This window comes from Uranotaenia lowii, chromosome 2, assembly GCF_029784155.1.
Source record: "Uranotaenia lowii strain MFRU-FL chromosome 2, ASM2978415v1, whole genome shotgun sequence".
Lineage (NCBI taxonomy): Eukaryota > Metazoa > Arthropoda > Insecta > Diptera > Culicidae > Uranotaenia > Uranotaenia lowii.
The window spans coordinates 103,584,561-103,610,051 of record NC_073692.1 but is presented as its reverse complement, the minus strand read 5'-3'; the positions used below and the strand labels follow the sequence as shown (position 1 = coordinate 103,610,051).

Genomic DNA, 25,491 nt, shown 5'->3' with positions numbered 1-25,491 from the left:
GCTTAGAAAATAAAAGAGGAAGCCGCCATCCTGAATTAATGATGGCGTCAAGCATTTTTTTCCTACTATTTGGGCCCTTTCACTCAATACTCATATTGTAAAGATAGTCATACCACTTTCGGTGATTTCAAGTTTTCAAAGATGTATTTTTTTCAATTTAAACTCAAAACCAACACGCATTACTTACCAAAAATGTGTAAAAATGGGAGTTTCAATTCAAATATGTGCTATCTTATCTAAGCGTGTCCTGTTTTGACATTTTGATCGAGAACTGTCACTAAGTTTTATGGCGGTTTAATAATCAGGCACTGAGTGCTATTATAGAACATGCAAAAAAAAGCTTGGAGCAAACTTCTAAGTTTGTGTTTTATTATAGTTTAATAAAAGCATTCATAACTCTTTCAAAATAACTAAAACAGTATGTTTAATAAAAGTTTTATTAGCGTTTTCAAAAACATCTGAAAACATATGGCCGAAAAAAAAAATAAGCATTCTGCATGACCATAATAAAACCGTCATAAAACGAGCTGCACAGAAAAATGTCATAATTAAACCATAATAAAACTTCCTAATGCTAGTTGGCATAATCTGTGTTACTTGGGCAATTACCCTCCTATGCCAAAGTTGTTCCCATTTGATCGATCAGATCTCGAGTTATAAAAAAATTGTATGGGAGTGCTCTCTCTACCAAAAAACACAGAAATGCTCGTAAATTGCCAAAATTGGCCCATTTAATCAAATTTATCACAATTTATGCAAAAATTGTATGGAAGACCTCCATACAAAACCATCATCATAACATTCTGCATATACTTAAACACACCCATGCCTAATTTGGTTCCATTTGCATGATCAGTTCTCGATTTATGCAAACATATTTATTTATTTTTTGAGGACACCTCTCCCCTTTCAGTAAGGAGGAAGGGTCAGAAACACTTATTTTAACTTTCTCCGGCCTCAGAGTCTCCTACCTACCAAGTTTTGCCCAAATCGGCTCAGTTGTTCCCGAGTGTATGGGAACAAACAGACAAACCAAAATTTATTTTTAAATAAAGATTACCATAATTTCTTTTTAGGGCCTATTTTGAGTCCATATCAATAATTTTGTGGAACATCAAAATTTGCATTGCTTTCTCATATTCTACTGCGTGGGTAATCTGTAATGTGAAAATTTATGGGACGGAATACAGTCGATGGTTAAGCGAGAGTCCAAATGGCATAAATTGGTTTCTAACTTAAAGAGGTTTCTGACTTATCCACACACTTAAATTGCAAATACGTCACTCGAGATAATGGCTGATATCAATAAAGCTCTAGTAATTGCTTTTGCTATTTTCGAGCAGTTTTGTGAGTCAAATACTTCGAAAGGCATGCATATTTTTAATCCGGAGCTGGTTGAAAGTAAATGTTCTGCTCTGCTTTTTCATATCGAGTTGAGTAAATGCTTTAAAATTTTGCTATTCTAAAGTTCGAGCTAAGTAAAAGCTATCAAAGAAATTGCTATTTTCTTATTCATTCCACTAAATGGCTCTTCGAATAACAGGGAAAATGCCTTATTTTCACGAGATACTGGAGGAAATCTTATCGAATCTCGAAACGTTGCGTTCATCTTGAAATCCAGTATTGCATGTTCACGAGTGCACAGGTACTCGAACAACTGCTCTGAAATTCAGGGCAGTAATCGCCTGTGCTTATTTTAAGGCTCTCGTCAGACGATTTCATTTGCGAGGCGTTGCAGAAGTCTTTTTTCTTGCGATGGAAACAATAAGAGTGCTGGGAGTGCATGAAGGAAACAAACCTAATCCACTGAAATCAAGGAACAGTTTTCGCCCAAAGCAGGAGGCAACAACACCTGACGGCCAGGAAGGGGAATCAATCATAATTCCGAATGTCAATTTTACAATTCGGTTATTCCTGCAATTGCTGTGATGTTGAAGTGTTAAAATGTGTCCTGGACAGGATGAAATCGTCCCGATCAAAAAAGGATAGATGAACTGTGCAGGTTTTTGTTTGTTAAAGTTCTGAAACAATGCTGCTTTCTGATAAGATTTTTATAAATCCGAGAAAAAAATACTTTGGATAAAAATATTTGGTCAAGAAGAAGTATGTAAGAACATAATGTATCACACACAAAAATACCTAATGTGATATGTTAAATTTTCTACATAAAGCTCGAAAAAATTCAATATTTTAGAGCTTATGGAAATAAAATCACCTAACCCTAACTTATGAAAGATGCATCACTCTTCTTTTATTTATCCGCTCTTATTATCCTCAAAGGACTTTTTCATACTTATTTATTTGAAACGGCTTATCCCAAAGAACTTTTCCTAGATCTTTTTTTTGTGAAAAATAATTAACTGTTTCATTCGGCACCTATAGAGTTTGGAAAGAGAAAATGTCTTAGAGCATGACTGCTGACAAATCATTGATAAATAATAAAATATATTAAATAATAAAATAAATTTTCGTCTGTCTTTGAGGGCCGTGGAAGGTTCTTATGATAGTTTAAGACTCCAGAAACATGTTTGAGTAACTCGAGAACTGATCATGTAAATGAAAGCAAATGGAAGTGTATTTGGTTACGGAAAATGTTTCTAAAATGGTCTGGTACCCCTCTCTCCTCCAATGTAGAAAAAGGGTGCAGAAAGGGGGGTTCATATATATTTTTGCCTAAATGGAACCAAATACAGCATGGGAGGGGATTCGGATACAAGAGATAATTTTGTGAAAGTTTAAAAGTTTAAGACCTTTCCCTCTTTCCAGTCCGGGGATAGCAAGGGTGAAGGGGAATTTTTATATGATTTTTATTGTATGACTTGAAAACTTGTCAAGTAAATGGAACCAAATTTGGCATGGGCAGGTATTTGGCTGGGTGATTTACTTCTACAAATATTTAATATCACTTCCTCTTTCCAGTGAAAAGATAAGCATAGGGAGGGAGGCTCGCTTAATTTCTTTTTTTTTTTTGCATGACTCGAATACTGGTCAATCACATCTTACCAAATTTAGTATCGGAGGGTATTTAAATACGAGAAATGTTTCCATGATCATTTGAGACCTCTGTCTTCATCCAGCAGGGACTAATGAAGAAAGGAAGGGAGCAGAGATACATTTTTTATAACTTGAAAACTAATCGAGCAAATGGAACTTAATTTGGCATGCGAGGGAATTTCTATACGAGGAATATTCTTATGAATATTTCGTATCCCTCTCTCCTTTCAGAGAAGAAATGAGATGGTGGAAGGAGGTGTTCCCTTACAATTTTCGGAATATCTCAAGAACTTATCAAGCAAATAGAACTAAATGATTAATTGAGACCCCTCTTTTATTCCACTGGGAGAATGTGAATAAGGAAGGGGGCTCACAGTTTTTTTTATCAGTACCCGAGAACTATTCGAGAAAATGGAACCTAATTTGGTATAGGAAGGCAATTGGGTCCGAAAAATGATTATTTTATTATTTGCGATTTCTTCGACGGTCTTCCAAACTATTTTTTCAGTAAATAAAGCATGGATCATCAGATATTTGTTTGTTTGTTTGTTTTATTATAGAGGCTTGCTGGGTAGATTCGCCTCTGTATCATCAGAAATCTGGACGCACTGTTTATTATACCATAGCGCTCCTAGTTGTCGGATCTGGAATTTTTGACAGACTTTGTTCGGAAATGTTCCCTCTATCAGTGCTGAAAATTTCATTACGATTCGTTTTGTTCCAAAAAAGTTACACGTGATAGAAGCCGCGAGACGAAAATTAAGAGAGGTAATCAGTAGGCTCGGGTTCGATTCCTGGTTGAGGTAATTTTTTTTTCATTTATCATTCATGATCATGATTGCACTAAACGGTGAGGCGTAGATTCATCAAACAAAGCAATAACAAAGTAATCTAGGTCTGTTTTTAGAATTCAAAGAATTACCATATTAATTAACATACATTATGTTTCTGGTGTTTTGTTTGACGGAAGATGCTTTGATGCTATTATCCGCCTAATGTAACAATAAAAAAAAATCAATCATGAATGGTATGTGCAAAAAAAATCCCCTCGTACAGGAATCGAACTCTAGTCTACTGATTACCTCTCCGACATCTAACCAATAGGCCAAATCGTCAGACGATACAAGTTAAGCTGTAGCTCTATTACTCAGTTGACTTCATCGAGTCGAATTCGGTGCTAGATTCCCTAGCAGAAAATGCTCATTATGCCTTCATTGATAGTGCTCTGTTCGCCTCAAGTGAACAAATTAAAGTAAAAACGTGTTTCAAAATTGATTAAAGTGAAAAATCAAAATTTTATGATGCTGAAAATTGAGAAAAAATGTGTAGATCATGTTGCAGTGCGTACATTTCAGATCAAGATGATTTAAAGGTCATAAAAGCTTATTTGGTGGTGCTCAAAAATTATAATATTTTCGTCACTTGAGAACCTAGCTGATTATTATTTAATATTTCTTTAAAGATGAAAAGGATATTTCTTTTTTGGTGAAAAATTAATACTATAGGTAGTACGAAACAAGTCCTCATGAAAATTTGTTTAAGAAAATACGTACTTATGTAGAAAAATGGAGTGCTCATTATGCCCTGGGTGCTCGTTATGCCCTCATATCCCCTACCATGTGAATTTTGGTCGAATAGTTGATTTTCAGCTGGATTTGGGTCTCTCTCTGGGACTTTTCTTCTAAGGTTGCCAGATTGCCCGGTTTTATACAAGTTTGCCAGGATATTTGATACAAAATTTGGCAATAATGCGGCCAGGCCCGGTTGCCCAGATTTCTTTGAAAAATTTCCGGATTTTGCCAGGATTTTTTCACTTTATTTGGTGAATCGAAAAAAAATGTATTGTGTTGTAAAATGTTTTTTTTATTGTTGAGTGATTTCTGAGTTTTAACAAAAATTGCCCGGATATTTTGGTCTTGAATTAAAAAAAAAATGCTCGGATTTTGCCAGGTTTTTAAAGAAAATTGCCCAGATTGTCGGACCTTAGTCTAAACAAGGGTTGCCAAAATTTTTTCAGCATGTATCCGGGTTGAAATTTGATATAAAAACCTGGAAAAATCCTAGCATTAGATTTCAAAATCGACCACCAAAAATCCAGGAAATACACGGTTAAATGTTGTCAAAACCCAGATAAAGTCTGTTTTACAGAGAATCTGGTCGGATAAAATAGATCATTTCTCCGCAAAGGAATAACGTATAACAAATGTAAAAATTCAAATAAAGAATTTACAAAAAAAAATGTAAAAATGTCATTTTGTAAGGTTTTTATTGCACTTTTAGGAAAAAAATTACATAAAAATCATTCGTCAACTTTTCGGATGAATTTTCGAACTTTTTTCGTGATACCACCCATTATTTTCTGCACAGTACTTCTGGTAACCTCATTGCCATCTTGTTCCACCACTTTTTCATTTGAGAGGTTTTTTCATGGCTCTGCGACATTTCTTCAGTTTGCCCTTAACTATTGCCCAATATTTCTCGATGGGATGAAAATCCGGACAGTTTGGTGGATTGATACTATTTCCAAAAAAATCGATCTTGTTCTCCTTATACCACTTAACGACATCCCGGCTGTAGTGGCAGCTTGCCAGGTCCGGGCAGAACTTCACCGGACCTTTGTGGGACCGAATGAATGGCAAAACCCTCTTCTGGAGACATTCTTCTTTGTAAACATTTCCACACAAGCAACCCATAAAACAGGTACAAAAACGCTTACTCAGCCCCATCATTGATATGAAGTACGCTCTATGCAGCTCAAAATTTAGGTTCTTATTGATACTTTCAAGTTCCAAAACAAGTGGCCTCTTAATTCAGCTTCCAAAAAATCACAAAATGAACAAAAAAAACTCTCTATCTCAACTGAACCGTTGGCTTCGGTTCATATCACCTCCTCTTGATTATTTACTCTGTTCTGTACCGGTGCCGCCATGATACCACGCGCCGGATTCCAAACTCGACAATCTGCTCAATTGTTTCTTTCCTACATTTCCTACATATATCGCATAAAAATGGTCACTCAATTACTAAATTACATATTGAAAAAAAAAACTTGCCCAGCTTGAGGATCGAACCCCAACCCTTGTGGTGAGAATCGAACACGCTACCACAAGACCACGCCTAGATGTTATTCTAACTGAAACTAAAACTCAAAGTGGTGATTTGATTCTGAAAGCACATCAATGCACTTTTTGTGACTTATCCAATCTCGTATCGAGCACTTTTGTAACCTTTATTTGACTTATCAAATCCCGTATTGAGCTCTTTTTTGCCCTTTATGTGACTTAAGTCCCGTATAACGTACGTATAAATCACTTTTGCAAATTTCAAGTTCATACATATAGTTCACTTATGGGAATTGGGAAAAACAAGTCACATACAACGTACATTTTAATCACTTTTGCAACTTTCAAGTTCATTAATGAGTACATAAAGTTCACTTAAGGGGATTGGGCAGTTGATTCTCTTTGTCAGCCTATATGTAACTTTCAATGCCTTCATTCAAGTAAATATGTGACTTTTTGTTGCTTGGGCATTCATTGTGTCCCCAGTGATGAAAATCTTAGTCTTCTTCCCACAACTACAGATCCCTTGAAGAATCATCAACTTACGACCAAATTTATCTGCGAAAACATACTTGAATCTACCCGCAACATTCCCTTTACGTTTCGCAAGGTAAAATTTGTTACCGGGTATTTGACCAAAATCCATTTTGACCTAAGTTTCGTCGTCCATCAAAATGCATCCATTGTACTTGGTCAACACTTTCTTGTATAATTCCTTGCCCTGGTTTTGGCAACCAGGTTTTGTTTCAGCGTCCTGTAGGGATGTTTGCTTGCATGATACTACCGCAAGCCTTCTCGCAAACAAATTCGCCGACCTGCACTGTGGTTCGTCTTGAACTTTTTCGCCAAATCACGCAAGGAGATTCCAGGATTATTGTGAACTGATCGAATTACCTTTGCTCGCAGCTTCCGGTCATATGTTCCACTTTTACGCCTGGTTTGTTTTGCTCGATCCACCGTAAGAGTCTCCTGGTAACGTTGCAGCACCGAATTTACAGTCGATTTTGGATATTTCAGGAATTTCGCGATCTTTACCCTTGACCAGTGATCCGAAATACTCCGAGTGTGCGTAGGTCCTCCTCGAGCAATATCCATGTCCCGTGTCCGTAGAGAACAATCAGTCTAATGAGCAGATTACACTTCGTGCGGGGACTAAGTTTTCTTAAACGAAGTTGCTAAATTTTAATTTAGCGGTACCGAACACTGATAAGGTAATAAAAATATAGAAGATGTTTCTATGAAGCACCCTCGGAAAGTTCTGGTACTGCATCAATCAGAAACGGCACAACAATAAAGTCCTATAAGTTATACAAGCTGCAAAAATATTTGAAGAATTCTACACTACTCTTTGGTTTTGTTTAATGCTTTCATTAATCCAGCTCAAGTGCATGTAAACAATCTACGATCCTAGTGCCTGCTCGTCGTAGGTCATTTTTGCTAATGCGTCTTCACCTAATAACAACAACACGCCTACGGGAATGGCATGTTTTGCTCCCCCATCCCAACCCAGCGCACATCGTCGGTCGTGGCTTGTTGAACCAGTCCGTGGACCGCGAGTGCCGGGATACGAATACTTTGAAGCAACCGCGAGCCACCCCAACCCAACTCAAACAGGTGTGAGTGTAAAGAAACGCCAGAAACGTGTTTTTTTCCTTCGCTTCATACACTCCAGCCAGCACACCGCATGTGGAATGAAGCGCATTTCACACAGTAGAAGTGCTTTTGAAACAATTTTCTCTTGATCGCTTTCAGTTCACAGGAGAAACTCGCTTCGGTGACTCTGATGTGGTGATTGTGTTTTGATCTTATTGGCGGTGTTTTGAATGAAATTAAAAATATTTGCAACTAGGACCCCTTGGCCATGCATTGCTGGGGCATTGAATTGTATGTTCACATTATTTCCACGGAACAACCGTTGAAACGTTAAAGTTTGGAATTCAAGGAACGAGTTGAATTCTTCTGAGAAGCAGTGGAGAGCGTTCTTGAAAAACGGTGACACTGTTTTGGTGCATTGCGCTGAGCTCTAGGTTAGGGGAAATGCAACAGCGGTTTTTGTTTACGGCAGCGCAATTTTGTTTTTTGTTTTTTGAATGCAACCGCTAGAACCGTCAATTAACGTGCCTTTGCTATGAAGGTTAGTTCGAGTCTAATATGAGTTACGCGCCTCATGAGTGACCAAAACAGACCAATCGGAGATACCATAAGCCAAAACAAGTTCAAAACAAGAAAGGTAAAAATTCCAAGAGAACCTTACCTTTGTGGAATACGTATTACGATAAAGAAGAAAAAAAAAGTTTATTAATATTTATGGTTTTGCTCCTCAATATCGACGGATGAATTTGCATATTTTCGAATCATAAATTTTGTGTGAGTATGTGTTCACGTTTATCGAATCGTTAACTAGCGGGAGGAAGGCACGAAGATAAAAAAAAATATATCTTATGAATGCATAATAATGAAATGTTCAAAGTGACCCTAATTTGGTTGGATGTCTGCTGACGGCGCTGTGGTGCAAAAGAAGAAGAAATTCAAAACAGGAAATGCGCTAGTCAATGTGATGTCAATACAAGAGGTTATGATTAGTGATTGACCGAGAGGAGATTCAAAGCTGGATTTGAAACGTTAACAAATACTGTAAATGCAATCTAGTGCCCGGAATCAACATCAAATATTTCCGTAGATTGTAAATACTACATCGAATCATTCCTGCGGATCAATAGTCATCAATTTTACATCGAACGCGTACCCAATCGTTCAGTATGGTAAGTTAGAACAACTTGTGACTCTAAATTCCAACTCTAACTCAATATGAGCCACCCTGTGAGCGTGGCCTAACTGTAAGAAGAGCTGCGATAAATGTCAACGGACACGAGGTTAGATTTTGTGTTGACAGTATTCCGAACAACCGCTGCGCCAATCGCTATCGTAAAATCCGTTTTCTAAACTATGCGATTTGCTATATTTGGCAAAACAACATTCAACTCAATTATCTACAACTCTTTCCAGTTCTCTTTAAAAGTTGATGTTTTTTTTCCTCTAAAGCCTTATCTGTGTGTTTGTTACATCCTGACCGCTTGATAGTATTCGTTTAGTTGGTCGACTCTCCCAACTCACGATCACGATCCATCGTTCGATTCCCCAAGCTCTCTCGCAATGCTCCCGAAAAGCCCCCTCGCGAGAAAAACACCGAGGAGAGCAAAATAGTTACCTGGCACAGCTCCAATCCCAGCAGCTCTCGGGTAGCCTCGCCGCTTGAGGTTATAGTTGGGGCTGAGGAATTCCATGTCGCTGGTAGTTTCATAATATGGCATTCCACAAGCGGGTGACCCAAAAGTCGCCAGGTCTCCCTCCCTCGACGACGGTCGCTTTCAGCTTGATGTTGTTGAAGTGTTCAGCAGCAGCCAGCCGACCACTTTCTGTAGCATGATCTGTTAGCGTTCAAATTGATAGGGCAAAAAAAACGAATAAGAGACTTTGCCACATCGCAAACTCCTAACTGACCGAAAGCTTGATTGGTAGCAGCGGCACATGGTAAGCGACCGCGTGTGTGCTATGTCAACGTTAAGGTAAAGGGTCAGCATAATTTTTCTTCCTGCTTTTGCTGCCGGCCCATTTGTAAGTTGAACCACAATGGAATGCATCTCTCGGTTTTGTAATCTTTGTACAACTATGTAGAATTTTCCATGAGAATCAACAAATTTAGAAACTTTGTATGTACGAATTTCAATGAAATTAGGAAACAGGCCAGTAAACAAAACAAAATGAAAACAAATTTTGCAACACGGAAATTGCAGTTATAATTATTTGTTGAAACTCACCTTTTTGTTTCGGATCCTCTTGTGGAAATTGGGATCGGATCATCCCGATCTACCGATTGCACCAGAACAAAAACATTGTTAGTTTTGTTGGTTCTCCGGATCCTCTGGTCAGTTCGCAATTGAACAATAGCAATTATGATTGCTGATGACTGCTGATAATAATGTTCACTATACAAATGTTTACACCACTACACTTTGAAGCCAAACAACTCAAACTGGGTTCGTGGCAACGCAGCAGTGTTGCCAAATATTCTGAGTGGTTAACTCGGAATATCACACATAATAGAGAACATTAATAAGTTGGGATATCACATCAGTGTAGTATTGTAATTTGCTATCGCTTATGTTAAAAGTAGTTATTTATTTATGGAACAACGAACGACGAACAAAACTCGATTCCACGACTGAAACCTGTATTTTCAACATTAGTTGAAGTGTTAAGGGGGGGGTAGGGTATAACGGGTATAAAAAAACACCATTTTCACGATTTTTTTCTAGAGCTATCGTTCAAACAAATGTATTCAAATTTTTTGCATTATACAAAGCATTGTTAAAAGAACATTTAGTAATTTTTTCGTAGAAAAATATTGAAAAATGAGCCGGTGACGGAGCATTTTCGAGGATGCCTTTTAGAAAACAGGATTTGCGGTGGACACTGTATCTCAGCACAGAATCATCTGAAGTCAAAAAATCAGAGCAAAATATTTTTAATAGATGTTTTTCTGGACCCCAACGTTTTTATTTAACTTAAAAATATTTTTATGAAATTTTTGTGGCTGTTTGAAGTAAAAACTACGATTTTTCACTTAAAAATCCGCCATTTTTCACCTCTAAAATCTCCCCAAAGTAAAAAAAAAATCAAAAAAGAAAAACGTTGGGATCTGGTATTTTATATGTAGAAAATATGTTCCAAATTTGAAAAGAATCGGATAAGTAGTTTTCAAATGGCGATGTCCACGGACTTTAAAAATGTGCTTTCGAGAAAATCGCGTTTGAAGTTTCTGCTCTTGCTTTCTTGCAGTATTAGATAGGATGAGATAAAGGCCTATAACTTCTAAAGTTTTGCATCAATTGACTTGAAAATTTGACACAACATTCTTGAAATGTTTTACAATAAGAAAATAAAAAAATAAAAAAATCGATTTTTTGAAAGTGTTAGACCCTACCCCCCCCCCTTAAACTAAGTAAAAAAAAAAACATAAGAATATTAATTTTGGCATTATTTCAACTCTAAGGGGTCGCTCTAGTTCGCTGTAGTTGTATGCAATTTGGCACCATATATTTAATCCAAATTGAAAAAAAATCACGTCATTGGCTATCACCATTATTCTTGATGAAGGCAAATCAGCATTTCGTTCTAACGGATACATTCGAACTTCGAACGAATTCAAAACAGTATTCTGTTTTCGTATGAATGCGATACTTTCGATATTGTTTTTACTAACGATCCTATAGTAAACAAAGAGACGAAATGTCACTATTGGAATTTTCTGCCAGTGTCATTCCAATCGAGCAAAACCAAGCAGTCTTAAAGCAGAGTTGCAAGCTTACTATTTAAAAAGGGACCAGACTGCACCTCTGTGTATGTAGTCTCTTTAATTTTTACCAAATCAACTTCGAAATTTCTGAGCAGCAGGCTGCGTCAAAATGACATTAGTTGCAATGTTTTTTCGGGTTTTCGGGACGCAAAAATTTATTCGTTGGTTAGCGGCAGAAAATATTTGAGAAAAATTGTGCTAGGCTAGGTTGTGTGCCGAGGACCGTGCGACTGAAGAAATCGGAAATCAGCCTAAGGTGTGGAAATGAGCAGCCAGGAGCTGATTTCAGCAGCATTAAAACGTTCAGGTGTAGTCTGACATCGGAACGATTTTATCTGTTTCCTAGATGGTTCACTCAAGAGGTGGTCGTTTCCAGGAGGAAGAAGCTGTTCTCAATGCTGTGTGAATTAATTAAACCGACCCTTGCAAGGGCTTGGTCATCCCTCATTTGTCAGGCAAACGAGCAGGTTTTAAAATATCCCCAAAAACTGGTTTTTTTCTGTTGGGGAGAGAGTCCACTACGACCATTAAGTTGATATATTGTGGTATAATCCCGCGGTATTATTTTTACTTTGCTATGCTACTTGACACCCCTGCACTATTGGTTGAAGTTGCAGTTGTTTACCGGAAGCACTACGAGCACACAAATAAATAGGTAGCATCTTCAAGTGCAATCTAAGTTCCCTTGATTGAAAACATCCATCCACATTTATGTCCACATGCATCCACATTGAGGCGTACAATTCCCAGGTATACTCGGCTAGCATTTCACATATGCTAAAACCGGCAACCCTCATCATACTATGTGTGCCAGGTTATGTCACTAACGGGATTCGATCTCATGAACGTTGGTTTAGAAGATACGAATGCTATCCTCTCGGCCACGATCTGCTGGCCAAAAAAAAACTGTTTTTGGTAAACATGAAATAAGAAGCGAGCCGATAGGACAACTTTATCATGTCGTTCACAATTTCAAGTGCGTTGGGAGGACAGCTTGAAATTGAAAGGCGAGCTGAGAGGACAACCTGAACATCTTGATAAGAATTCCAAGCGAATTGAGAGGACAGCTTGGAAACCAACGGTGAATTGAGAGGATAGCTTGAAATTCAAATGCAAGTTGAGCGGAGCATATCGATAAGAATTGCAAGCAAATAGAGAGAACAACTTGGAATTCATAGGCGAATTCAGAGGACAGTCGTTATATATCGATAGAAATTATACAAGCGAGTTGAGAGGACAGCATAGAATTCAAAGATGAATTGAAAGGACAGCCTGAAAGTGACAATAAGAATTTCAAACGAGTTCATCTTGAAATTGATGACCGAGTTGAGAGGATAGTTTGAACGTATCGAAAAGATTGTTAAGTGAGTAAAGGAGATAGCTTTGAATTCAAAGACGAGTTGAGAGAACCGTAAACGTACCGATGAGAATTACAAGCGTTCAGGAAAGCTTGGAATTGAATAGGGTTCATGTTTATTTGAAGAAATAGAAATATTCATGTACGCTTAGTACGTCTTTCAAGGATATGATGATAACTATCTTATAATTGTCCATAGAAAGAATACTATGTATTCCGGAACCGAAATTCGATTGTATGACCGTTGGCTTAGAAAAATCAATACTATCCTGTAGAGAACGGGCGATGGCGTTGTTAAAAAGACACACCTTTGCAGAAAACACCTAGGAAAAAATTTAGGGTGGAACAAGATATGTTCACAAAGCTGAATATAAAAAACTATTTTTGGCTTTTTTTGATCATAAAAGATGATACAAATTAGTGTAATCTACAAAAGTGTGTTTTTTAGAACTAATTCAAAAGAGACGAACCAGCCAAAGGCTGAAAGTCTCTTTAATAAAGACAAAAAAAAACTAACTCAAAACTCTTTCTTACATACATAGCATTTAAAAAGCGAGCAAAAAAAATAATGTTGGTTAAAAAAGTGTGTGAGAGAATTTTTTTCCCTGGGCTGTTTAAACTGTTAAGGGTAAGCCTCTTAAATGTTAACGTCTTAAGCAAAATTATTTCATTTTTACGATCTCAAAACTTTCTCAAAACGTGATAAAATGAAAACGTTTTAAAAATCCTTCTCATTTTCCGTTGATTGAATCAGTTTTATTTTTAATATCCTTGTAATGTTTTGGCATAAAAAATTATAATTACTATTTTTTTTTTAAATCGTCCACCCCTATATGCGCTGTCAAGTTAAGAGATAAGACGAAGAAGGCAGGCACCTTCAATGCCTTGATTTACACAATAGATAGAAAAAATTGTACCGGTTCAAGTCAAGTCATTAACGCTTTTAAGAAGCAACAATAGCAAAAAAAAGTTGTGCAAAATTTAAGATCTCATTAGCTCATTTGGCGCAGTGTCTTATTAACACTTGATTGAGATACAAATGCTCAAATCCAAATTTTAATCATATTCAAAACCAAGAACCCCAGTGCTTCCAAAATTCATCCAAATCTCTTCAGTTCAAACAACTAGTTGGCTAGTGATCAACTTTCAGTTCAAGTTTTCATAAGGGTTGGTTAAAAAATTGAGTCGATTGGGAGCATTCTGGAATTTTTCAGGGCTTAATGTCTGAAAAGGTCCATTTTGGTTCAAAACTTGCCTACGATTTTATAGGGTAAGTTCCTTAATTTGGACCCCCATGGGTCTTTCCATGGCCTGAGAAGTTATTTTTGAAATTACCATGTTCTCAGAATTGAATGTTTTTCATGGTTTAATAAATGCCTAAATCTTCATCAACTTCATTCGTAATGAAAGTCGGAGAAATCTATTTGATTTGTTATAATTAAGTTCTAGAAACAGGTTACCGTCTCTGAATATAGGATCAATTTTTGTACAATATTTGACACATTCACAAGGGAACTGCGTTTTTGCTGCCTTTGTTTTAAAAACTGATTTTAAAAGACTGTGGTGTCCTGTACACAAATCATTTGTCAGATTTTATCCATCAACTCTAGATTTAGTGGCATAACGAGTAAAAGTTTTAAATTGGATCAGTTTTAAATAAAATCGATCTTTTATAACTAGAGACAAATTAAAAATCCTATGTGAAAATTAAAAACTGGTTTTGAATCTGTTTACGGTCCTTTATTTAATCACGAATTCAGATCTTGCTTAGCTATTCATTCCAGAGATACGTTTAAAAAATACAATCCTTAAATTTTGGGAGCTTGGAATAGATCAGATTACAACTTTTTTTTAACATCATTCAAGAAAGTCTTTGATTATTTTATATTGAGGATTAGAACTCATTTTATAACTATGTTGCAGTTTGTGACACGATTCGACTAATGTTAAAAAATATTAAATTCCAATTGGTTTAAATCTTTATTAAAATATCCTCAAGTTTACCGTATTTATGTAAAATTGGAAAAAAATAACAAAATTAAAAGTACTGAACTCATTTCTCAGAAGACAAAATTTTATGCGGGCCTCTGAAAAGTTGTTCATTGGGTTAAAATTTTTGTTTTTAAAATCTTTGAAATGTTCTATAAATTGCCAAAAAAAAATGTGCGAAAATTAATTTAAGGAATTATCACCTATTATCACCTATCACCACAAGAGTTCCCATAATAGTTGAAAGTCTTTGCACCTCGAAAAAATTCAAATTATTTTAAACCTTTGGTTTTTCAAGTTGTCTCCACGGTTTTTTCAGTGTTTAGAGCATTCGAGCGGATTCTACCTTTAATTTTGGGGAGTTTGGAAAACCTCAGGAAAACAGCTCATGTTAAACTTTGAATATCTTCGAACCATCAAAATTATATAAGAAAAGTTTCTCCAACTATTATAAATGATTTTTTTTTTGTATTAAACACATCGATAAAATACACTAAAAGAAATTTTGACACCATTATTCAAAAACTCGAAACTCTGGTGAGTAAGTATTTTTAATTTGTTACTTCAATGATTATGAAAATGAAAACGAATTTAAACAGCTCAGTATTGATAACGTTTTCTAAAAATTAATTCGAGTTTACAGTGGTGTTGCATTTGTCCAAATTTCAACCGATCCGTTTTGGGTTTTGGTAAATCTCTCAGAAATAGGACATATTAGAATATATGTATTTTTTTTTAAGGAAACTAATTTTTTTCACAAACCTTTTCATTAAAAAAAGTTCAATGATTACAAATAAAGAAATTCATTTTCAACCTGTTTACGGATGACTTTCCCGATACACATATCAAATCAAAATTTTATGATATAATAAATAACACTGAAATGTGATTTTTTTTCTGGGTGCAAATAAAAAAGGGTAAATGTTAAGATTCATCACTTTTCAACAATTCCATTTCATGTAGTGTTTTTTTTATTTAAAATCTAAACAACTACAAACATTTTCAGGAAGGCCGGTAAATTTCAAAACTTTTGAAATGGGCAGCGATTTAACATTTATGAAATGAACAATGAAGGTTGAAGGCTGAAGAAGTTTGAAAAAAAAAAATCATGGAACAAAAATTTCTCGCTAAGACGAATATGTACTTGGGCAGGCATATGCAATTTTTATTTTTAAAGCGTATTCTGTTTTTTTCTTGAACTTTAAAGAAAAATTACTTCTTTGGCCCGCGAGCGAATCTCATTTCCAAAATTTGACCCGCCTGTTGAAAATGTTGGCCATCCATGCTTTAGGCGGTGGTTTTTACAAATCCATATATTTCTCACAAATTGGATAGAGTTTTGTGTTTTTCAGCCAATCATTTACAATTTATCTACAATTTTAAATGAGAATTTGGTACTTTGGTTTCACCGTTATTTATTGGTAGATTTACATAGATGAGGATGACCAAAATTTCCAACTCCTGTTCCTGCTTTAGTATAAAAAGTTTCCTATTTTTGGAATATATAAGAATTTTTCAGATTATCCAAATATTTTTCTATATTTTAGATAAAATATCAAAAATAGTTCATATTTTTCACAGCGATAGATGATTTTCTATAAATTTAGGCTTAGATTGTTTAATAACGTGATGTTTTTTATTCGTTAATTCAGCTCTCTGTTTTACCACTAAAAAAGAAGTACATTTCGAGGAACGTTGAAAATTTTACTTTTAGATTAAATAGCAATACGATAGCATGTAGGAAGAAAACTTCATTGTTAGCATTAGAGTATTCCAAATCGTTGCCAGTTAAAATGACTATTTCTAATTCTCGGCGTTTTAATACCAAATTAGACTCTAGGTCAAAAGTAGGGCCACTAACCCAAGGTGAATCTTAACTTTTAAGTTTGTATTGGAAAATTCAGTATGCTGTTCAGAATAATCAATATAAATTTTCTTTCTCTCGTAGAACTTATAAGTGGCAATCAATAAATTCTGCGGAGGAATCTTTTTTTGCTGAGTATGTAACTCTGTTTAAGAACGTATTTTTTACATTTTTAGGCAAGCAAGTTTCAGCTTTGCCTTTTAAATTGAAGTCCGTCAAAATAAACAATCAAACTTTCAACACTGCTTATGCCGAGCAAAGTATTCCTTGTAATGAATTTTAAATATTTCTTATTTAAAAAGTTATAAATTTTTACAAACAAGTTTAGGCACAATTTTCCCGTATGTTTGAATAACGTGCCGATATAAAGCCTACCCCCATTCTGATACCTAGATGACTAAGTTCCGCAGTGAAGAAATTTTCTTACACAAAGCTCAAAGTAGAGATTTTCTTATGTAATCGTTACTTCAAAATTCTGCAAAAACCTGAGATGAGTTTCAATCCAAAACTAGCAGACGTTAAAAATCCATAAATAACTCCAAATCGACTGATGGTTAGTCCTGTTTTGAGAACTTATATGCATCGCTGCTTGTAAGAGGTAGGTTAACGGAACCTTAATTTGGTCTTGGGAAAAATACAAGACTCAATAAGTCTATTTTTTTGGCATTGATAGCTGGGTTAGGTTACTGTTTAGCTATTGATCCAGGCATCAAAGTCTGCTCGGGTTTTGTGTTAATTGTTAATTTGTTTTAACGATCAGGTGGATTCAAGATATCTCGAATATGGTACGGAATGTTATAAGAAAGCGAAAGCCTGATTTTTATTTCTATAGGAGTCTGATTTAGCTCTTTTGGTTCAAGGATAAAGATGAATTTAAGATTTTGATTTGAATATGATTTAAATGATTATATTTAACAAATTTATAATTCACAATCAGAAATCGGAATCTGAGTTTGGTCTTTGATAACAAAAAAAGAAAGCCTTCAGGTATTCAAAGCTCTGTCTACACATTGCTGTTTGTGTTTGTAGCTCAATGTATGGTTTCGAAATCACGTTTGTATTCTAAATTAAACTTTGCCGATTGCCCTAGTGCTCACATTATATTCTGATCACCGGTTGATTGGTCGGTTTAAATATAATTGCATATTGTAGCACAATTTATGTCATTACTATGCCAAACCCCTAACACCAGAACACGTCCCCCTCGTAACTCCTAACCCACCTTCGGATTGGTTTGATTTGACTTGGTTTGGCCTGGTCTGGTCCAAAGGGGCACGATCACGCATCAGTAGTAGCTAGCAGAAAGCAACAGTTTGGATACGGTGACGAGGGTGCAAAAAAATCTGATCACGCTCTCCAAAAGAATGACAGGAGGGAGTGGCTCGAATTTGAGCGCACGAGGACTGTGAACAAAGTTTTTTTTTGCCCGTTCATTTATTTATTTATTTATTTATTTTCGCTTGCTCAAACGAACTCGGTTGGCCTGCTGTCAAACATTCATAAATTAGGAGAAATGTGCCACGTTCCGGAACCAGGACTGCCTGGCCCCGGTGGACCATTCCAAACCAAGCCATGCCAGAAGAAGTGGGTGTGAGGGTGAGGAATTTTGGACCCTTAGCTGAGCCTCCGTTCCGTTGATCCCCGCATAGTCAGTGCTAATGAACAATCCTTTGTGAGCTCGATTTTTTTTCGTTGCTATTCCAACTGGTTTAGTGGATTTTTTCCCAATAAGCTTTGATTCCCGGGCCTGGAATCGGAGACCATTTGTTGGTTGTTCTGCCATGAATCAGTGCTTAGGAGGAGGGGATTAGGTCGAATTCCTTACAGGTGACGAATACACATGGTCTGTTGCTTGCTGATTCACTCTGGAGGCGAGAAAACCGATACGCGAAATAGTTTAGCATTCGGTAAATTGATAAGTTTGTTTACCAATGTCACGGCTGTTTTTTAACACCTTTTGCTGCGATAATTGGGGCGTGACTGGTCGGTAAAAATTGTGTATTTTTTAGCGTTCCGGCAGACAGACCGACTCTCTCAGGTGCTGTGGGCTTGTTTTAAGAGCCAAGTCGAAATAAGGTTTCGTTCGAATGGCAATAAAATTTGATTTACAATCCCTTTTTCCAATCTATAACTTATAGATACATCCCAAGTGAACCTGAGGTTGGCTCTGGCGGTTGAAATGCTAATCCTGTTAAAACAATGTTGTAAAGATGATTCATACATATGAACATATGTGCATAAACACAAAACCCGTTCAAAATATATAAAAACGCTCGAACTTAAAAAAGAATTAGAACTTTTCCTAGTCGGAATTTCTATGAGTTTTCAAAGATTTCCACTCCGTGGGAATGTTTCCAATACAAATATCCGTCTAATTTTTCATTGTGGGGATCAATTTTACAACAGACGCTTAGAAGCGTAGGACTTCTACTGGCAGTCTAACTTTCTTATCTTTCTTTTAACCTTGCAACTATTATTTAATGCTTATCCTCTAAAACACAATCCGTTGAGAAAAGTTATTTTTGTCAATTTATTTATTTATTTATTATTATAAATTCATCGAACAAATGTGTTTAAATGAATAAGTACACGATCACAAAGAATTAAACAATCTTGATTGGTGTAAACGACGAACAAAACGGCTTGATGGTTCTCCGAACTGATGTAAGTGCTCGGCATCCTGGAATATGCGCATCATTGCGCTGATTGGTTCATTGTAGCCGTAAGATGTCCTATGAGTTCGATTCGACAACAGCGAATGAGATCGTGACGTTCTCGACGGAGCTCTAAAGCTGATCATCCTTAGCAGGTTCGGCGATTGCACTTCTCCGTTCAACATTTTTGCGACGAACGTAGCCTGTTGAGTTTTTCGGCGACGTTCAAGAGTATCTAGGCCCAAGAGCTGGCATCGATGAGAATAAGGGGGCAGATCTTCGGGATGACTCCAAGGCAAATGGCGTAAAGCGAATCTAATAAACCGTTTTTGTACACGTTCGATTCGTAAAATCCAGCTGAGCTGATACGGAGCCCAAACGATTGCAGCGTGCTCAATAATTGATCGGACGAGTGCACAGTAAAGTGACTTCAAGCAATACGGGTCTTTAAATTCTCGCGATATTTTAGAGATGAAGCCGAGTTGTCGATTGGCCTTATTAATTACCGAAGAACGTTGATTGTTGAAGGTAAGCTGATCATCAAGGATAACACCAAGATCATTAACTTCGAAGACTCTTTTTATATGCTCATTGCCGATGTAGTAGTCAAATAGAATAGGCGATTTTTTCCGGTGAAAGGTTATCACAGAACACTTTGAGACACTAACAGATAATTTGTTACGTCTACACCATCCATCAAAGTGGTCTAACAACGATTGAAGGTATTCACAGTCCGCAGCGCATTCTATTGAAGCGAATATTTTCAGATCATCAGCATATCCAATTTTCGTTCCATCGTCTAAACTGGTTATCAAATCGTTGAAAAATAATGCAAATAATAAAGGCCCCAAGTTACTACCCTGAGGGACGCCAGATCGGTTTGTAAAAGGCAAGGAGATGCTATCGTCAATTTTAATTCTTATGCACCTTTCAGTTAAAAATGACTTGAGCCAATCAATCATATTATTATGAATGCCAAGCTTAGCAAGCTTAGCAAGAAGAATTTGATGATCAATGGCATCGAATGCAGCCTTGATGTCGGTGTATATGGCATCAACTTGCTTCTTATTTTCAAGCTGATTCAAACATAATGAAGTGTATTCTACAAGATTCGTACATACCGATCTTCCAGGCATAAACCCATGTTGTTCCAAAGCAATATATGACAATGAAGCCTGTAGTAAGGCTTGACTAACTATTAGCTCGAACAGCTTGGAACCTGCGGACAAGCTAGTGATTCCTCGGTATTGTTTAACGTTCCGACGTTCGCCAGTTTTGAAAATCGGGAACATAAACGAAGTTTTCCACATCTCTGGAAATTTCCGTTGCTGGAAAGACTGGTTAAAAATTCGAGCCAGAGGTGATGATACTGCTTCGATGCATCGACAAAAAATAGCTGATGGAATTCCGTCAGGTCCTGGCGCAAACGAGCTTTTCAGTTTTTTTGCAGCAGCTTCGACAATTTCTTGATTGACTTCAAAGGTGTTAAAGTCTATTGCATCGATAGGAACACTGCTAATGGCTTCGATACACTCACGTGCAGTAGAAGCATTGTCCGAAAAAACTGACCGGAAATGCTCAGCAAAAAGATCCCAACACGTTTGTGGAGAGTTAGCTACAGTCTCATGGAGGAACACTGACGAAGGGATTGCGTTTGATTTCCGTTTTGAGTTTACAAACTTCCAGAAACTTCGAGGGTTACTGCGCAGACCGGATTGTAAACGCATCACATGAAGCTTGTAGAGTGAGGCATTGAGTCGACGGTATGCTGTGCTAGCTATCCCAAATTTTGCTTGACAGTCTTCTGTCCGATTCTTACGAAGTCTACGCAAACAAACATTTTTTTCACGTCGTAGTTGTCGAAGTGTAGGTGTGCTCCAAGCAGGTGATACAGGTGGCTTGAATCTAGGAACATGCTCATTCAACCAGTTGCTGATTAAAATGCAAAACGTTTCAGTCATGCTGTCAACCGATGAGTTACTTAAAACTGCATCCCAATCAATGCTAATTAGATACTGCGAAAGAAGCGCAAAATTTGTCTTCCGGAAATTTAGAGGTCTTATGCTACCGATCGAATAATTTGATGGAGCCTCTTTGGCGGTTGAAGCAACTGGTAAGTCAAAGACAATCGGAGGATGATACAAGTCAACCGGTACTAATACTTCAGGAGCTGTACTGACGTCAATCTTTTCCTCACTCGGACCAAAAACTAGATCCAATGTCCTTCCAACGTGATTCCTGACTGCATTAAACTGAGATAGACTCAACGAATTTGTACCATCGATCAAGCAAGAGGCAGCAGCACTAAGGGGTGTTACGTTTAAAAGTTGAGCTCCAATTTCGCATTTTTCCCACATCAAACGAGGCTGGTTATAGTCACCACAAACCAGCACGGAATCATCACGAGAAGCCTTAGCGTACAATTCACGGATAGAAGCCACGTGGGACTCGACTACCTGGGCACAGCAGCTCTTATCAGGTGGGATATAAACAGCACAGAATAGGAATCTTTTACCATAAATTGTGGCAGCAACACAAACTTGTTCCAGTTCGTTTCCATTTTCTGTGTCGACAAAACTGCTGGCGTGGCATTGTTTCACTGCAATCAGAACACCTCCGAAGCTTTTTTTGACGCTATTTCGCGGACTACGATCACAGCGAAAAACAGCGTACTGATTTCCAAAAATCTGAGCCGAATCAAAGGAGTCAGTCAGCCCAGTTTCAGTCAAAATGACCACATCGTAACTGCAATCATTCGTTGCCAAATACAACACTTCAGTTTTGGTGCGTAAACCACGGACGTTTTGGTAGTAGCACCATGCTCCATGATTAGAGCGGCACGAAGACACGATTCTGGATGGTTGGAAACTTTATTGACCTCTTCTTAAGAAAATTAAGTCGAAAACAAAGTTGCTTTTTCAATAGTTTTAATTGTTTAAATAGTGTAAGAAATAAGAGTGTTTTTTTTTTAATTTTTTAAGGTTTTTCAATTGGTAATCGATGTTAATGCATCAAAACAACTTTTGGTTGAAATCTTTAACAGTACTGAATTAACCAAGAAAAATGAAAAAATTTTGAGGACATATATGGGCTCATATGCAGTAGAGGGTTAAAACTGTGTACTTTATTTTTGTAAATAATGAAAAATAAGATAAGCAGAAATGCTAAGATTGGTCGATCTTTTCAGGAAAAGATCGATCTTCATGATAGATTCAGCTCGACGGTCGTACGATCGTTCCACCTAAAAATCGAAGCTTTAGGATCGATTTCTAATAGACTTATCTTATCTTAAACTACTAACTTTTTGTTATGAAAAGGGCAAAAAAGAACACGGAGTACCTTCTATCTTTGATAGGAAAAAATGATTATAAACGCTTTTATTTAGGTATTCAATATATTGCAAAACTGCAGACAAAAAAAACCAAAACAGCCAATCCAAAATTAAGTATTGAAATCGACTGAATGCCAAACCAATGGCACTTTTTGACATTGAATCGGTAATAAGAATTTGGATCTAAATAACTCGGCTTAGCGAGAAAAAACCTAAAAGATCGAAAGATCTTATCGAAAATGAACGGATTTAATCGATTTTTTCATGCCAAAAATCGATCCAAAAATCAAACATATGAGTTAAATAGATCGATCATACATATATCGATCCAAGATCGACTAATCCTTGTTTTAACAATTTTACCTTGAATTTCATAATTCGCGGAAATGCCAAAAATTAAATAAGAGAATATGAAAAAAAATATTTTTTTTTCTCGAAAAGTCACTTTTTCAAAAATTAGCTCAAATCGAACCAAAATTAAACTGATAAAAGATACATTCGGGAACAAGTTTTTAGGATAAGTGTTTATATAGAAACATTTTAAAGGGAAGATAAGAGTTTCGTTTGCATTTGCTGGCAAATGGTTTGGTGTATCTTACCTATACTTTGAGTCAATACAATCAAATAATTAAATAAGTTATCATTAATAATCATTTATACCAAGTATTATTGCAAGTTGTCTATTGGGGGGGGGGGGGGCTGGTTTGGTAACTAATTTTTTTCTATCCTATTTTCGCACAAACAAAGGGGGAATAATTTTTTTTGTATAATATAGTAACTTTTGAAACAAGTTCTAAAATTTGTAATATTGTAAGTTAAAATTGTAAAATGAAGTCTTTAATAAGAAAATAGAACTTGGAACTTAGTCAAAAGTCTGGTGGATTTGGTTGGTTTGGTTTGAGTTAGAATTTTTTCTATGCTCAAATCAAATAAGCTGGATCTATGAGACTCTTATGCAAGTTTAAAATGTTTAACATTAATGAAAATTGATCAAATTGTTCGAGGAAGAATGACCCTAACGGGTTAAACTCCTATCAAAAAAGAAAAAAAAATCAAATTGTTCAAAAGAAAAAGCAAGAGATTAAAATTTTGCGGCAAAAAAACTGTTTCTTACAAACTTTATTCAAGTTTAAGATTTATAAGTTTCAATTTGGATCTTGAAAAAGTTGCAATATATGTAAATGATGTTCAACAAAATTTTCCATTCCAGTTCCATTATTGAAATCCTGAGGGTGATTTGTTTTTTAAAAATAAAAATCAGCTTATAACATAAAATAAATTTTTAAAAATAATCTGAAATTTTACTTTATGTTTTTGATTTATATATAAGTTTGTATACACAACTTACATTGATTATAATCTGTAAATTTTGAAATTCAACTGAAAAAAATGAGTCTACGATCTTTAGCGACTTGAATTCCTCAATGAAAGAGTCATCTCGATATTTTTATCGTACAACTTATTTACGAGATGAGTTTGAATATAAATTAAAATTTTGAATTTAAAATCTGTTCGGGATTCCAATAAGATTTTTGAATTTACAAAAATCAAACATTTTCGAATCTAAGTTCCAGATCAGAATTTAAAATATAACCAAAGAGTGAATTTAATATCGTGAATTTTCAAATAAAACTCTGATGTTACGGGTTTCAAATCTAAATTCATTAATTCAATAATTTATTTTCAATTCTATCTGTGAATCGAATTTAGAATGATTAATCTAATCTTGAATTTTCAATCCTGGATTGTCATTTTGAAGCTTTGAATTTTGCATGAGAATTGAGTTTAAAAACTTCGAATCTGAATATGAAACAAAAACTCAGGATGGTTTCTAATTTTTTTCATGCATATTCTGAAAATTATTATCATAATATTAAAAGCATATGAGGTCGAAAATCATAATTTAAATTTTGGATTAAATGCAAAACCAGGTTTTCAAAACGGCTGTTTATTTTTTATTTCTTATATTCGAATCGAAAATCATGAATCCTGAACTGGATACAAAATCCCAAATATTAAAATAGAAATATTTTTTTTATTCAAATAATATGGAATCAGAACCTACAAAATGTGTGGAATCTCATTTGAAGTTAAACGTTTGGAATTGAATTTCAAACAACAAGTGAGAAAATTTTTAAAAACTATGTCAGAAACCTGGAACTATTTTTCGGGGTTTTGGCATCAGTTCTGAGTTAGGAGTTTTTAATAATCAATAATCAAAATGAAATAAAAATTTATATTTTGAGTGAAAAGTAGAATACCTTGCTTGCATTTCCTGAACCCTCATGGGGGAGGAGGGGGAGTTAACCCCATGTCAATAATAATTTAAATCCAAAAAATAATAATCCACATTTGCCAAAAATGTTGATTAATTCAATTGTCTGAGACTCTACAATTAAGAAAAACACTAACTACACAAAGGAAAATCTATTGTAGTGTCTTTGTTTTAATACTTGTTAAAAATATTATAATTCTCCCAGTTTTAAGAAAACTAAATCTTAAATGATTATCTATTTAATTTCACAGAAGAACGTTTTATTTTTTTATTGAAGATTTTAATTTGTTTAACATCTATGTCAAAGACTGCAAAAAATTTTGTTTTAAAAAATATCTGAAATTCATTTCAGTTTAAGATTTCTTCTTATGTAACTTTTTCCCAACATTCAAAATTACTCACAGTCATCGAGAATGTTGATCATTTTTGCCATTCGTCCCGAGAATCTACCACTATCTCCTGGATGGGAAAACACCCCGTGACGGAGACAACAACTAACAGGTGCCAATCAAATTAATATTGTTTACTTGATATCGAATAAGATGGAGGTCAAATTTCAGCAAAACACTTTCAAAATAGTTGTTAAAAAAACAATGATCCTTAAGTAGA

The 25,491-nt window shown here is 35.7% G+C and overlaps 1 protein-coding gene across 1 annotated transcript in view; it reads left to right on the top strand.

The window, feature by feature from the left end:
• Positions 1-7,868: 7,868 nt before the first annotated feature.
• Positions 7,869-25,491, top strand: part of LOC129749601 (protein expanded) — a 194,552-nt gene continuing 176,929 nt past the window's right edge. The window contains exon 1 of the mRNA XM_055744623.1: positions 7,869-8,818. The gene's annotated coding sequence lies outside the window, so the exon portion shown is untranslated. The remainder of the gene's footprint in view (positions 8,819-25,491) is intronic.